The sequence below is a fragment of the Lissotriton helveticus genome, chromosome 11 (assembly GCF_964261635.1).
Source record: "Lissotriton helveticus chromosome 11, aLisHel1.1, whole genome shotgun sequence".
Taxonomy (NCBI): Eukaryota; Metazoa; Chordata; class Amphibia; order Caudata; family Salamandridae; genus Lissotriton; species Lissotriton helveticus.
This window is the reverse complement of record NC_136072.1, coordinates 372641764-372657089: the sequence shown is the minus strand read 5'-3', so window position 1 is coordinate 372657089 and position 15326 is coordinate 372641764. Positions and strand designations below refer to the sequence as shown.

General features: G+C 47.6%; 1 protein-coding gene across 1 annotated transcript in view; it reads right to left on the bottom strand.

The window, feature by feature from the left end:
• LOC144791155 (kyphoscoliosis peptidase-like) overlaps nucleotides 1-15326 on the bottom strand; it is a 799432-nt gene that overhangs the window by 577217 nt on the left and 206889 nt on the right. The gene's annotated exons all lie outside the window — the stretch shown is intronic.

Here is a 15326-nt window from a genome sequence, read left to right as displayed (position 1 = left end):
GAGTAAGGCCCTGACTGACACAGAGACTCGCTACGCTCAGATCGAGCGCGAAGCCCTGGCCATAAAGTGGGCATGCCAGCACTTTCACTTATACCTATGTGGACAAGAGTTCACCGTAGTGACGGACCACAAGCCATTGTTGCCTCTGTTTACGGGATCATCCAGACTCGCACCCTTACGGATAGAGCGGTGGGCCGTGCAACTGCAAGGATACAACTTCAAACTCTTGTTCCGACCAGGAGCACACAACCCTGCAGATTATCTCTCCCGGCATCCGCACGTGACGAAGCAGGCTCTTCCTCTCGCCGATGGACATGGGGTGGAAGAGTTCGTCCACATGATATCTCAAGCGGCTTGCCCTGACACCATGACGCTGAAGGAGATAGGCGAGGCCACAACCAATGACGAGATGCTATCCCGGGTCAAACGCGCTCCCTCTGAGAACCGCTGGACATGCTTCCTAGACGGGATCCAGAGTCTGAGGCCGGAAGTCAGTCATGCCCGGCAACTAATTTGGCCGTTCCGAAATGAGCTGAGTGTAGGAGACGAAGGAGTTGTACTCCGAGGGCATCTGATTGTCGTGCCTGAGAGTCTGCAGCGACACATACTGACAATCGCACATGCGGGAAACCAGGGAATGGTCAAAACTAAGGCAAGGCTGAGGAACAAAGTCTGGTTCCCCGCCATGGATAACATGGTGGACGAGATGATACGCGCTTGCCATGCCTGCACCATTACCGGAGGAGACCCGGCACCAGCGCCAGTCATTACGGAAGATGCTCCTCAAACTCCATGGACTTACCTAAGCGTCGACTTTGGGAGTTTCCCTGATGGCAGGCACACGCTCGTAGTGGTGGACTCTTTTTCCAAATTCCCAGTGGTAGAGGTAATTCCGTCAGTAGCTTTTCCTCAAGTCAAGAAGGCCCTCGACCACATCTTTGCTACACTGGGGCTCCCCGAGGAGATAAAATCCGACAACGGACCGCCATTCCAAGGAAGGGAATTCCAAAGCTACCTAGAGAACCTCCGAATCAGACACAGAAAGATAACACCGTTGTGGCCCCAGGCGAACGGGGAAGTAGAGAGGCTAATGAGAACACTCAACAGAGCTCTCCGAATTGCTGTGGACAATGGAGACAACCCTGAAACAGCTCTGGATCAGTTTCTGAGTGCCTACCGGCAGACTCCACACAGCACCACAAAGTGTGCCCCAGCACACGTGCTATTCAAGAAGGCACCTCGAGGCCATATCCCGACTGCATCCAACTGGACGCCGGAGGCAAGAGATGATGAGGCTATCCAGTCCCGGAGGCAAACCACCAACCAAAAGGCGAGTGAGACTCGGCATGCCCGACAACCGAGCCTACGAGAGGGAGACACCGTGGTGGTTCAAGACCGACACCCCGGGTGGAAATTCCGAACGCCCTATGAGCCTGAAACAAGGACTGTAGAAAAGATTCAAGGGACCATGGTCACGGCTCGTCGGGGTCATCAAACGGTGACCCGGAACGTATCCTGTTCAAGAAGGCGGGAAGGCCGGCCGCTTTGCCCACGGGAGTCACCAGTCAAGAACATGACACCCAAGACGATGGCGGGCCATGGGCTGGGGCCCTCTCACCACACCTAGGTGGAGGATGACCGGTCGGAGATGTCAGTTCCACTACTGCACGCAACACCACCTCGTCGTGCGCGGACTCTCCGCCAGTGAGGAGCGAGACAACCCCGGCTGGGGTTGTGGCTTCACCAGCATACCGGAACTGCCACTACAACCTGAGGCACAATCCGGGCCCGAGCCAGAGACTGATAGACTTTCCCTGGACCTCACCCTGATGGGCCCCCGGCCAGAAGGACAAGCTAAATTGAAGGAGGGATGTAGGGAGCCACCCAGGCCTCTCTATACATTGTAGCCAACAAGTCATGCATCCCCACACCCCGGGGGCGGGCTCGCTCCGGGGTATAAAATTAAAGGGCGGAAGATCGCTCGCGATCTTTTCCCGGCACCTTACTCTATCAAGTGTCTGTATCCATTTGTGTAATTGCATTAGCCACGTGTGAGGCCTAGTCCCCACGCACCACACCCAGGATAAATATATTTTGCCTGCCGTCTGAGTGTGCACGTGGGCAGACGGTCTCGCTACGCTGCAGGGTCTGAAGTGATGTGTTTTCAGTTTCCTGCCAACAGACTTGGGTCCCTAAGAAAGTCTGCCGCCGTCCACCAGCCGAGTTTGACTGTGCCCCCTAACCTCTACACAAGGGCATTTCAGGGCAGCCCTGGGCATCGGGCCACTGCAGCACAGAGTTGTTGAAGTTTGCAATTTCTGGGAAGCTTGCTGTAGGGTTCCCTCATCTACAACCGCAGGGCCTCCCTCCTTTTCACTATAATTTTTGTTGCTTCAACAGCCAATGTAGGAATCGTTTGATTTTCTTTTAATTTCAAAAGTATTGTTTGCTTCTGCTGTTGTGGTGCAGGTGCCCGGTGCACATTGCGTGCCCCAGGTTTCCCTCTCCTGACTGTATTTCAGTTTACTTTTACTTTACTTCACGCAGTAGAGAGGCCTGTGTGCTCTGTGCATTGTAAGCGATGCAGTGCTGGCCCGCTTACTTTTCTTTTCTGGCTCCATTTGTGAGTCAGAAGCACACTACCATGGTTCATGTTCTCCTTTCCCTTTGCTCAGTCTCTGCCCAGAAACAGCAGATAAAAGTGCCAAGGCCAATATCTGTCTCTGTTGGTGGTCGGGCTGCTTGGGAATCGGCTCTAAAAACTACAATGATGTGGGGACCCCCTCACCCCTGAGGTGCTGTGTACTCTGGAATAAAACCACCCTCTGCTAAATTTCTTGTCAATCCAGGAGTCTCCAGGAAGCAATTTTAATGTCAAAATACCTCTCATGAATAATGTTTCTGCTGGAACCAGATAGGCTATTTGTCTAGTGGCAGTTTCACCCATCATGAAGTAGCACAGATGGTTAATGTGCCCGCTGCATAGAACGTGTGCCAGACAGATCACTACACTGCATTTTATGTGGCAAGCTCAGGGGGTTACTGCTCTTGTCACAGAAATTCTTTTGTTAGTTGAAGTTCATAAGTTGCAATCCTAATATAACACATTTACATATGAAACGCAATCAATGAGCTGCATTTAAACTGCGTGGTATAGGTTAGAAATGTATTTTTCCCCCAGGTTTTCATTATCCTAATGTTGCTAAAGGGGTTAGGTTGGGTAGAAATACATTCTTTTTAATAAAACCAACCACGGTGGTACGTTTAAAATCCTGTGTTTGTGCCTCTCTGGACCACACACACTTAAAATATACTGCCTGCTAATAAGGATGACGTGTGATTCCTACAACTTGTAATCCTCACTGTCTTACGTAACATTTCCTAGAAACTGATTGGCACATGTATGATTTGTTCTCTCCGTGTAATGTGTGTATGATGTAAAGTGCTCTGACACCCTACACTCGTATAAGGAGCGCTATAAAAGAAATGTAAAACGTGAAAGAGACAGAGTACTGCCCTTCCATTTTCGGTGCTTTGTAGCAGTTTGAAGATCTTACAGTTTTTCATTGCTCATATGGGTGTTTCTTGTGGTATTGATATGTTTCCATGGACTTCTTTGCTCGATTTTACTCGCCAGAAAGTGCCACTCTTAAGTGTCTCATATTTGGCTGTTAAATGTCACTCATAAGTATACTGAAACAATGAGAGGCAGCCCCCACGTCTAGGGGAGGGGTGCCTTTAGTGGCATTTTCGTGCTAGAGGCAAGCTGGATCAGTTTACAGCTGGCCAAGGGGAGTGGGAGGGGTCGCAAGGAAATGTGAGGCTTCAGGGAGGCACTTAGCGCGTCATTAAGGGGCGCAGATGACCCCTCCTCCAGAAAGAGAGATTAAAAACACTGGACACGAGGGAGAAGCCCTCTTTGTCCTCTCGCCTCGGGTGCTCAGCGGGTGCAGTTGTAAACGAGTTGTGCAGCTGGGCTATCCAGCTGAGGGGGCCTCACGCGTAGTTTGGAGTGGCGGAAGCTCTGTTCACTGGTAATTATCGCATTCTCAATCGTTTTAAACGAATTGCTTATTATTGTTCAACTTTATAGAGGGGAATTAGAGCGGGTAAAGGGGCGACGCGTCTGCCCTTAAGAGAGAAGGTGGGGCTCGCGGCGCTACAGTGCTGCGAGCTCCGTCGCATAACAGAGGTTTTGTACCCCGCTTCAGTGGGCCCTCTGCACAGTGAACTGGCCAGAGAGCTCCTGAGTGAGTTACGGAGGGGCCCTCAAATTTCGTTACGTTGCTGCGAGGAGGGACCCCCACCCCTCCCATGAGTGTGCAGGAGAGACAGACCAGAGACATCTATGGTGCAGTTTGCACTTAATATATAAAGAAATTCTGATACAGTATAGACGGTACAAAATAGATGATATTTTCATCATTTGGAAATCCTCCAAGGAACTATTGGAACATGCTCTAACTGAGTTTAACAATACAGACAGTCGCATACAACTGACCTGGGATATCTCAGAATCTACAGTAACCTTTTTGGATGTGATGATAACCATCACAAATGAAGGATTTGAAACAAGCATGTATAGAAAAGAAACAGACAGAAACAATATGTTGCATTTTGCCAGTTTTCACCAACCAAGTTTAAAAAAACATTTACCTTACTCACAAATGACCAGGGCTAAAAGAATCACATCGGACAGTACTAAAGTAGCCACCACATTGGATGAAATGTCAATGAGATTTATGAATAGAGGTTATCCCAAAGAAATTATAGACAACGCTAAAAAGAGAGTGGACGCCACAGACAGGAAAGACCTCTTGAAACCTGTTAAAAAACATGAAGAAGCACGAATAGTAGTGGTATCTAAATACTCAGCACAATGTCACAATTTCAAGAGAATAATAATCAAACATTGGAAAATGCTCAAACAGGAACCGGATTTTCAAAAATGTTTTGATCAAACTCCAATCTTTGCTCACACCAGAGCAAAAAACTTGGGAGAAATACTAAAACATCACCAACCTCTTACCAAAGAGTATAAGGGTACAAAACCATGTCTAAGTTGTGGAAACTGCAACAGCATAATCAGAGGTAACGTAATAAACCACCCAATGAAAGGTAAAGAGATTAAAGTGAGAGTAAATGCGACTTGTAATTCCAAAAATGTAATATACGCATTAAAATGTCCATGCGGTAAATTATATATTGGAAAGACAGAAAGAAGTATAAAAATAAGACTTACAGAGCACAATTCCAACGTACGAATGAAAAATACAAAATCTTCAGTAGCTACCCATTTCATGGAGGCGCAGCACAACATCTCGCAATTAAAATATATGGTATTAGAGATTGTTGAAACAAAAGAAGGAAGAGACAACACTAAATTCATGCTGCAGCGAGAGAACTTTTGGATACATAAACTGGGCACACAGAGCCCGAACGGGCTCAATGAACGAAGTGAACTATCATGCTATTTATAAATAGACTGTAAGAGGTGGCTGTTGTTTTCCTTGTACTGAAAGGGAAACCTGTGAATTCAAGATGTACACTATTTATCTTTATGTTTAATCATGAGTTGATCAACTATTTGCTATGTAACCATTGTTCACTTGTATTCACTTCATGAACACTATAACACCATAGCACACCAAGTTAACCGATGACACATGAAGTTTTGAGAAGTAAGGGGTTCGGTTCGCCTGTTACCGGCGGATACGGCATGTTTTTCTAACAGTGACAGAGTAAAACAATGGTGTTATTTTTCATTTATCATTTTCTATTTTGTTTCGTTTAATATTCTGTAGTGCTCGAACTCGTTGTCTACTTGGTGTAGGGATTGGTCATACCCTTGCGAGAAGATTAACACATTGCCTGTCACATCAACTTAAAGTGTAGAATATCGGCTAGTTCCGTGATCACATGACCGGAACCTTAGCCTATAGGAGAGCGGATTATTTGTAACCATAACAACCGGCCAGAATGGAGGAAAGTTGGACGGGGTGAAGAAAGAGTTAGAACGCCGAGATAGTACGGATCAGGTCAGTCTTACAAATAGGATGTTATGGTAGTTTTGCGGGTTGAAGATAGCGCTAATCCAAGCTGGCTCTTTTAGAGACTTTTACTGATCTTTTTGTTATTTGGATCTTTTGGTTACAGTGACTCATTGCAAGGTTGATTACAGCGACACATAAGTGGCTTTACTCAAGTTAGGACACTAGGTAGCACGGGCAAATAAGGTGATTGAGGTGAAGTTATCTAGATACACATGGGTGTAGCGAACCTTAGACATAGCTGAACACGATACCAATCCAACGCACTTCGACTCATGATTGCCATTATTTTTTGATTTACAGTGTGAATTCCCTGATGAAGGGCGATATGGATACGCCTGAAATGCATTGGATAGAATTGTAATTTTATCGCTGATGTGAACATGAAGAAAAATTGAACTTGATCAGAATGTTTACAGAGAAAACGTAGAATATCAATGGAATAAAAATAAAAAATAAAAACATAAAATAAACACATACAGAATCAAAGGTACAAAGAGTGTGGAATCCTCTTTTTTCTACGGAGGAGAACTAGGTGTGCCCAAAGGGATGTCTTTAATGCTCCATTGAAGACACAAAATGCGGATCTAATCAGGCGCCCAGGGACGTTGGCCGCCACCCACGGAGCACCCAAACCGGACAAACATAATTGTGGAACTAATAGCTGTGCACTTATCCCTTCCCCACGTACAGTATAGACGGTCACATTCGATAACTTCCTAGGAATGGGGTTGTGGTGCACACAGTATTTATACCCCCAACTCGAGAGATATGAGGGTCCCCTTACGACTTCAGGGATACTCGTTACCGTTACATTAACACCCAAGAGTTTCTCTGTGTTAAGCGACAGCCCCACCCACCTATGATTAACAGCGCCTCAATCTGTGACGCAACCGATTACTACCCCCAGGGGGAGTTTACGGGCGTCCGTCTAATCCGCATTCAGACTAGTGTGCCGCCATCTCCCCCTGTTCTGTGAGGGTATCCTTGGGGGGGGGGGAGTACCATTGACTTAGTCTGCAGCAAGGCTGCAGTAATGCAACAATAGTGCAGTCATTAATTTGGGGGGTTTACAATACAATGGCGTAGTGTATCACATGTATTCATGGCTGTTTTGTTTTTCCTTTTACTTTCATGTCGGCGATGCCGGGGAGGTGCACCACGCTCGGTGGGTGGCAGCATGGTATCCAGACGTCGACCTGTTTGGACAGCCTATAGCTGTGGCGTGAAGCAGGTTGAGAATTTTCGTAACACCATCAAGGTGCCAGCTGGCATGATGGAAGACTCCGGGATCAAGGATTCAGTTGCGGTTTGTATCGCAATAGGCAGGTGGCAGGTTACCTATATGGTAGCAGGATTGTGAAGCAGGTTTAGCTGCATTTTCCGAGGTGGGAGTTGAGTATTATTATTTGGAGTTTGTGCCGTTTACTCCATGTCTGTCAAAATGCGCACATAGCGACGGTGTTCCTTTAAAGCGACGTTAGGCTGCTGTTTTATGGTCGCACCACAACAGACAGCTAAGGCGAGGGACAGTGCAAACATGGCGCAGTACAATTATGCTTTGTTTTTTTTAAGAACTGCGTGTGGCACAGCTGGTTTGTCTTACTGGAGTAGCGGGGCCGCGTAAATAGACGGAGAAGACAATTAGGGTGGCCCAGTTAGCCGGTGGTTAATGCTCACGATTTGCGAGCCCCTATGTGAATCGGATGGTTGCAGGTTCAAGACCCTTCAAGGGCGGGCTCTTTGGTTAGAATAAATGCGGAGTATGAAAATAAGGAGGTGGAAGGAATGTTTCACAGGGCGAAGGTTTTAAGGTGCAACAGGCGAGGAGAGAGTTGCGGGGCAACAGCAACAGAACCGAGTGGTGGTGCTGGGAGGGGCAACCCATGATGTCAGTAACGTTGGTGGGAGCGTGCAGGCCTTCCTGCGCAGCAGGAGGGCCACAAACGGTAGGTTTGAGGTCCGCCATGGGCACAGCAGGAGCCCGGTGGCATATCTCACAGGGTGAATGCAGGAAATAGAGTTCGAAGGGGGGGCTGCCAGGAGCGTGGGCACAAACAGTTAACAGTAATTTAACGTCTGGCCCAATTAGTGCCTAGGGTCACAAGGTCCTGGCAACAGCACGCAGCAAGCTTCGGAGAACCCATCCCCTCCATGCAGGCGGGTGCTTATGTGAAGCCTTTTGACATGTGCTAGGTGCGTTGTGATGGCTTAATGATTTAAGAACGTACTGCTCTGGCGCAGACAGCTCAGTGGGTTTAGGGGGCCCGGCCTGGTGAAGTGGAAGAGGTAGGTGAATTTTCTCTGGATGCTGAAGTTTTTGGGCCAGATGTAGGTAAGCATTTACCGGTCGGTAACGGCCGAATTCGGCCGTTACCGACCGGTAAATGGAATTTGAGATGTAGGGGGCATATTTTTACAGAATCAGTAAATTTACCGATCGGTAAATTTACCGATTCTGTAAAATACCGAACCGGTAAATTTGATATGTAGGTGGGACTCTTCTGAGTCCCACAAGCCTTACCGAATCGGTATTTTAGAATCGGTAAAATTTGGTATTTATGAGTCGGTAAAATATATTTACCTACATCTGGCCCTTTGTTTCTAAGCGGTATTTAGTGGTGGGTGAAGATGAATGGCAGGTTGCTATGGTTACGGTCTGGATTTTGTTGATTCATGAGATAGCGATGGTCTGGAGGTTGCATTCCGTTAAGCACGGACTTTTCCTGATCTTTTCTTCGAAGCTGGGTCTTCGAGGCATTTTTTTTATGCCACGTCGAGGAGTTGTTGTTTTATGGTTACGTCTGGGTTTTGTAGATTCGGGAGACAGCCTTGGAAGTGGCGGTGGGGAGTCTTGGCTTTCCCCCCAAACAAAAAATTTGATTGCGGGCATTCTGGGGGTATAGGGCAAACATTAACGAAGGGATTGCATTCCCGTTCAGCACGGACCTTTTCAGCGAAGCTCGATCCTCACAGCATTTCCCTGCCACGTCAAGGAGTTCTGGTTTAATTTTCCCGCCCCCCGCTAGTGCGTGCGGCGCAAGTACCGGTGGAAAGGTTGGGGGAGTGCTTTGTCATGCAGGCAGCATTTACGCTGATAATTCAAAATGCTGTTGTGATTTTCACCCTTGGTGCGCGCGCCGCAAGTATCTGAGGAGATGTTGGTGGAGTGCTTAGTGTTACATTAGACATTTAAGTCAATATCTCAAATGCAGTTGTGATGGTTGGCCTTCCCTTTGCGAGCATACTTGGGGTGAAGTGCAAACATTAACTCTTGGCACGGCGGGTGTCCGGGAACCGCGTTCTGTGGCAAGATAAGGCTCCGTATATGTTCGGGCACGCGCATTCTGTAATGTCGACTGCTCTTGTTTTGACTTTCGGTAAAATGGAAAGTAAGCTTTGCAGGGGAAAAATAAACAAGTGCACATTTACGATGATGGTGTGTTAGATTGTAGCTGACTGTGGTACCCTCCTTTTTTGTGTATCTCGGGGTGGCGCTTAATAGTGAGGATTATTCACTGTCGTGGGCCCGGTGGAATCAGACACAGTGTATGGTGATTTGGTAAGAGATACTTCGGTAGGGTGGGGAATTTGCATCTACAACGTGATGCGGTAAAGCTCAAAGATCATCCCAATTGTCCCGAAGGCTGTATTACAATGTTTCATTGCCATTCGGTACGGGGGCAGCCAGGCTGCTATATGGAGTGCGCTGCAACATGTGATTCTGGCTGAGGTCGCACTCTAGGATGTGGGTACTATGGGGCAGTTGTATTGTCTTTACATTGTGCTCTACCCATGTTTGGGGTTGGAGGCCAGCGTTGGGCTGTGTGGCACACAGAGTGCCAGGTGGTTTAAAAGGTGAAGCCAGTAACCTACGGCGGATTTCTACTGTACCGTTAAACACATTGCTCTCATTGATGATATTGATCATGCTTCAGTTTCAGACCCCAAGGCATGATATTGTGTGGAGCTGGAGAAGGAAGGAACTGCAGGGGGTAAACTGTAATGGAATAACGGGAAACTGGGTACCTGGCCTTGGCTAGCAGTAATGCAGTAATGCAGCATGTCAGTGTCACCAAGGCCTAGCATTCCAAGTCAACCAGGATTGACAAGTCAGCAGGTATGCTTATATGTAGCGATTTGTTGGATACCGCCCAGAAAAATGTTGGACACAGAGCATGAAGAAATGTTTTCGCATAGGTTGGTATAAGACCGCAAGAACCTAGGGGCGAAAGGTACGGAAGGTGCAAAATGAATTGGGACGAACCGTAATTTGAGATCTGAATAGCCCATTGGATTCTTTAAGATGCGGGAGGTTGGAAAATGACCTTCATTAGGTTGGGTAGCAATAAACGTCTGTTACTCAGCATCAAGATGCCTTGGGGTGAGCGAGCACTTGGCAAATATATATGCCCAAAATGTGATGCTAGTATGTGCATGAAGCAATTTTTAGCAGGCGGTGCCAATGTAATATTGTGGTGATACTGAGCATATAACTCTATACCCGGTGCCCGTACATAGCACTGCATGTGCGGGCAAGACACCGCGGTTGTCCTAGTTGGCGACTAAGGCTCTTAAAAACTGCATGTGGGATGGGGTATGACATCATATAAAAGGATTGTCACCACAACAGAGGTAAGGCATTCTAAATAGGCAGGGTGATATTTCAACGGTGTGAGTTACATCTTGGCGAGTGGGATGCAGGGCGCGCTCACATGCCTCGTGCAGTTGGATGAGCAGCTGCAGAAAGCTCGGGAACTACAGCTGTAGTACCAGGAATTGCTTATGGTTTATACACATACTATCTGCTTCTGTCAAGCACTACACCCTCAAAATGGAGACCACGAAACAGTAATTGCTTGTTTCTGCTCCTTTATATATGCTGGAGGGTCTCCCACCGTGCCGACATTGCAATATCTTTGTCTCCGGACTACAGCGGGTAGGAACCCATGTTGGGCAGACATACCAATGCAGCACACATGGGTGAAGGAGTCTGGGTCCTGGGTGGTAACAGTCTAACAGTTGTATGGTCCTCCCGTGGGTTATCTCATGGTAGTGGAGTAAAAGCCAGAACAACCTACATGGAAGGAGGGGGGGGGCAAGCCATTGCATGGAGTAAGAGTGCTGCAGGGTAACCATATCGGGAATGACAGGAGCACATTCAGCTAGCTCAGGGGTGGCATCACCGCAGGTTTTGCTTTTATGCTTAGCTGCTAACTCACACCTCGGTGTCCGAGTGCAGACAGGGACAGGCCAGTGGAGCAAGGTTTGGATTAATAAGTAAGTCTGATGAATCTCAAACCTGTTTTACAGTTTCCTACTGGGATTGCACTTCACCTGGTTTTTTGGCCATGATCTGCTGCTATCTCTCGTAGCGGCACCTGGTTCACACAATATGAAAATATGGGGCATACCTTGATTACAGTTTTGTACATCTGGTTATAAGTAAAGGTTCACAAAGTCTTGAGGACCCGGTTGTGTTGGTCAGAAGTGATCCCGCGGGGAAGTTTGGGGGGACAATGCTCCATCAAGAGGGGTGAGCAAGTCTGTGAGAAGATTGAATCAGGAGGTGGCAAAATCTGTTGACAGGTTCTTCCATACGCTCTATTAGGCATTCCTTGATACAAGTATCAAAATCGGAAATGTATCTGGCAGATGGGGTGCACCTGTCCAATGCAGGGTTGGAGTTATTCATCCATATGCTTTTGGGGGGCATGATTTTGACGGTTTCTTCAATAAGGCCCATTAGGCATACCTTGATACAGGCATCAAAGCAGATTGTTTCTTGGGGATGGGGTTGCATCTGTCCAATGCAGGGTTTGGAGCTACTCGCCAAAATTATATGGGGGCCATGCTTTTAGATCTGGAGGGTGGAGCAGCCTTTGGGGGGAGGGCGAGAGCGCCAGTAGGCTCCTCGCCCTGTGGCGGGGTCCCGGGCAAAGAAATGGCGGGGACTCCTTTTTGGCGGGACTGTCTGATCCTGGAACAGGGAGGCAGTCAATGGGGCTCCGGGCTGGCGGGAGAGGGGGCCATCCTGCTGGTGGTCCTGGACTCTCCGGCCCTACCCGAGATGCCGGTGCTTGGTAAGAAGCAACTATGTGAGAACTGGTGCGCAAGAAAGCGCACAAAGCAGTGCCAAGGTGGCCGCGTCTAGAGGTAGACGCCTGGTAGATACTTCAAATTGGAGGCAATGAAGATGGGTTGTGGTCTGCTGGTACAACCCGCAACAAGTGTGGCATTGTGGAATGCTGGTACAACCCGCATCAAGTGTGGCTCTGGAGATCGAGATTTGTAAATACAATTGTAACTGTAAACTGTGACTGAAATGGATACTGTGCAACCCTATGCTGATCCTTATCAATGTGTGTCGGTTTGAATAAAAGTTGGTCTAATGACGACAGTTCGTCAGCAAAAAAAGATGGCATTATCTGAGAATTAATAAAGACTACGCAGTGAAGACCAACCACTTGTATGGTGCTTTTGTGGTGGGAAGAAGGGGGGCAAAGATTTAGGGGCGAATAGCACGTGATATGCCTACTATGGGAGGCAGCCCTCACGTCTAGGGGAGGGGTGCCTTTAGTGGCATTTTCGTGCTACAGGCAAGCTGGATAAGCTTACAGCTGGCCAAGGGGAGTGGGAGGGGTCGCAAGGAAATGTGAGGCTTCAGAGAGGCACTTAGCGCGTCATTAAGGGGCGCAGAAGACCCCTCCTCCAGAAAGAGAGATTAAAAACGCTGGACACAAGGGAGAAGCCCTCTTTGTCCTCTCGCCTCGGGTGCCCAGCGGGTGCAGTTGTAAACGAGTTGCCCACCCACCCAACCCTAATTTTAAAAGTAGAATTGGCGGGGTCCCATGCAAAGAAATGGCGGGGACTCCTTTTTGGCGGGACTGTCTGATCCTAGAACAGGAAGGCAGTCAATGGGGCTCCGGGCTGGCGGGAGAGGGGGCCGTCCTGCTGGTGGTCCTGGACTCTCCGGCCCTACCCGAGATGCCAGTGCTTGGTAAGAAGCAACTATGTGAGAACTGGTGCGCAAGAAAGTGCACAAAGCAGTGCCAAGGTGGCCGCGTCTAGAGGTAGACGCCTGGTAGATACTTCAAATTGGAGGCAATGGAGATGGGTTGTGGCCTGCTGGTACAACCCGCAACAAGTGTGGTGTTGTGGCCTGCTGGTACAACCCGCATCAAGTGTGGCTCTGGAGATCGAGATTTGTAAATACAATTGTAACTGTAAACTGTGACTGAAATGGATTCTGTGCAACCCTATGCTGATCCTTTTCAATGTGTGTCGGTTTGAATAAAAGTTGGTCTAATGACGACAGTTCGTCAGCAAATAAAGATGGCATTATCTGAGAATTAATAAAGACTACGCAGTGAAGACCAACCACTTGTATGGTGCTTTTGTGGTGGGAAGAAGGGGGGCAAAGATTTAGGGGCGAATAGCACGTGATATGCCTACTATGAAAATGTCGCACATAAGCAATCTTAAACCTTGGCAGCGATGAGTACCCGGAAGGTAAACATACTGCTGCCACCACTGCTCCCTAAAACACAGTGATAGTCCTGAGGCTTATCTTCCGTATGGGGTGCAATCCCCTCAAATAAACAGGAATGTTTGGAATTCCCTAGCTGATACTGTGTGCATGTCTTTGTATGCTCCTCTTTTTCATATGGTCTCTTCACAAGTGTGACCCATTCCTAAGTAGTGTTTATTTGTTATGGTGTTTAGTTTGCACGGTTGCTGTCGGAAGGAACATTAACTATCCTAAAAGTATCAAATCCAACTTGCCCTATAGTAGGGACCCTGCTGTGCCACCACTGTGGGGTCTACACATGAGAGCCTGAGGCAAGAGCTGTACGGACATGTCGCACCTCACTCAGACCGGTCCTGAGCAGCTGGGCCAGGAATTTCAGTGTAATTATGAGTGACATTTCAACAATTGTGAGTGATACTTCTGAGCGATCAAAAGCAAGCAATGAAGATGATGGAAACATATAAATATAATAAATTACACCCATTTGAGCAACAAGAAACTATAAGAAGATCTTAAAACGGCTGGAAAGCACCAGAAATGGATGGGCATGCACATAGCTAGGGGTCACAACCCAGGCTGGAAGGTACTGAATGTGGTGATGAGGAATAAGGTTTAAAAATACATGATAACAGGATGGAATAATGGAGTATGTCCAACGTTATGACCTAAAGCATGCCAAGAATGTCAGAACGGAAAAGCAGTGTGGGATTTCTCTAAGTCACTAGGCCTTGTGTGAAATGAACTTCTATATATGAATAACAAGCTGGAGGTTTTTGTCGCGATAGAGCCAAGCTACACGGTTGACTTCATTGGGGGCTCCGGAGCAAATATGTCCTTTTTTCGGGAGCCCGCCCTCCCCCTCCCGCTATCGACCATGGGCGGCAATCTGAGAGATAGCCCCGGGCGCCAGAAGCTCTAGCTACGCCTCTGGCAAGATACTGGTGTTTTGCTCCGAGTGCCCCCTTAATAGCGAATCCACAAAATTAATGAGGCAGAATATCGGGGACTAAGCATCGAAAATAAAATATCAAGAGGCAAGTAAGTCTAGATTTTCTACACTAACTCCACATACACGCAACTGCACAGTATATATATCTTCATGGTACGTAGATGTGGAGTTAGAATGAGTAAGTCTATAATTCCCTACATGCACTTGCCTTTCGATATTTTGTCCCTTGATATTCTGTCCTTGATACTAGTATGGCACGATATTGTTGGTGTAGAAATTCAGTAGTATAACTGCTTTGCTTATGGAAATCAGATTAAACGTGCCATGCATTGCAGCTAATTATCTTTGCAGCCGGTAAATAATTATTTAAAAATATTTTTTAATGCCAGGTATCTTAGCGCAGTGCTGCCTCCAGGCTGTTGGGAAGAAGGTAATCGGTAGCGGAGTAGCATTATGGAGAAGGCCAGGAATGCCTCCAAGCAAAGAGTGCCTGGCCTTTGAGCTGGGCGTTGGATCAACACCGGGGTCCTCTTGGTGTTATTGCATGCTTCAGGGTGTTTAAGCTGATAGGCCTCACAGTCTGCTGGTTCAAAGACACTGGAAAGTGAAACACCGGGCAAGACGTCATATTGCTCACCACGTGGCACGGGTCTGAAGGGAGACATCCATTACAACGCGGTCTTTACACCGCGATACGTTTACAACGTGGCCATTACAGCGCAAGTTGTTACAACGACTTGGCTGGATGGAGCTATACACTAAGGAATAGTATGGTTTACTAAACCAACACCTTCCC